At 38.5% G+C, this 827-nt stretch overlaps 1 protein-coding gene across 1 annotated transcript in view; it reads right to left on the bottom strand.

Annotated features, from left to right (window-relative positions):
* Positions 1-827, bottom strand: part of THSD7B (thrombospondin, type I, domain containing 7B) — a 1,033,118-nt gene that overhangs the window by 192,074 nt on the left and 840,217 nt on the right. The gene's annotated exons all lie outside the window — the stretch shown is intronic.

Raw genomic sequence — 827 nt, 5'->3', positions numbered from 1 at the left:
CCTACAACTCGACTCCACGGCACTTAACAACAACAACAACATTTGGTGACATAAAAGTTAACCAATATTAAAAGGGGAAAAAAGGGAAAATAAAGTTAACCAATATTATGTCTTCTTGATCTACTGTGCATTTAATCATTATATAGTGCCCTTCCTTATATTTTATGGTGATTTTCATTCTGAAGTCTATTTTATCAGATATTAGTATTGCCACTCTTTCTCTTTTGTGTATGTCATTTCCTTGTTATATTTTTTCCCCCAGTCTTTGATGTTGAGTCTATCTTTCTCTTTGTTTCTTAGATGTGTCTCTTGTAGACAACATATTGACAGGCTTTGTTTCTTTATCCATTCTGCTATTCTTTTTCTCTTGCTTGGTGCATTCAGTCCAGTGTGTGATTACTGTCGGCCAGGTTTTATTGATGCCATTTTGCTGTGTTTCTTTTCCTATTGTTTCTGGTTACTATGATACATCAACTTTTGGCATCTCTGCGTGAAGAACTTCCCTTAAAATTTCTTGTAGTTTTGGGCTTCCCCCCAATTTTTCTGTGAATGACCTGACTTCTCCTTCATATTTGATCAACAGCTTTGCAGGATACAGAACCCCTGACTGGCAATTGTTTTATTTTAATTTTCTGGATTATCCGAGAGGCTGGGCTCTATGAGGAGATGCGTGGTGTTAGGATTGGTAGAAGATCTATCAACAATCTGCGTTATGCAGATGACACAACCTTGCTCGCTGAAACTGAGGAGGACCTCTTGCACTTACCACAGAGGGTCAAGGACTGCAGCCTTCAGTATGGGCTGACGCTCAATGTCAAGAAGACAAA

Source organism: Elephantulus edwardii, unplaced genomic scaffold (assembly GCF_000299155.1).
Source record: "Elephantulus edwardii isolate Elephantulus edwardi_28Jun2011 unplaced genomic scaffold, EleEdw1.0 scaffold00143, whole genome shotgun sequence".
Classification (NCBI taxonomy): domain Eukaryota; kingdom Metazoa; phylum Chordata; class Mammalia; order Macroscelidea; family Macroscelididae; genus Elephantulus; species Elephantulus edwardii.
Note: the sequence above shows the minus strand (reverse complement) of the source record. Positions and strands in the feature narration are given on the sequence as shown.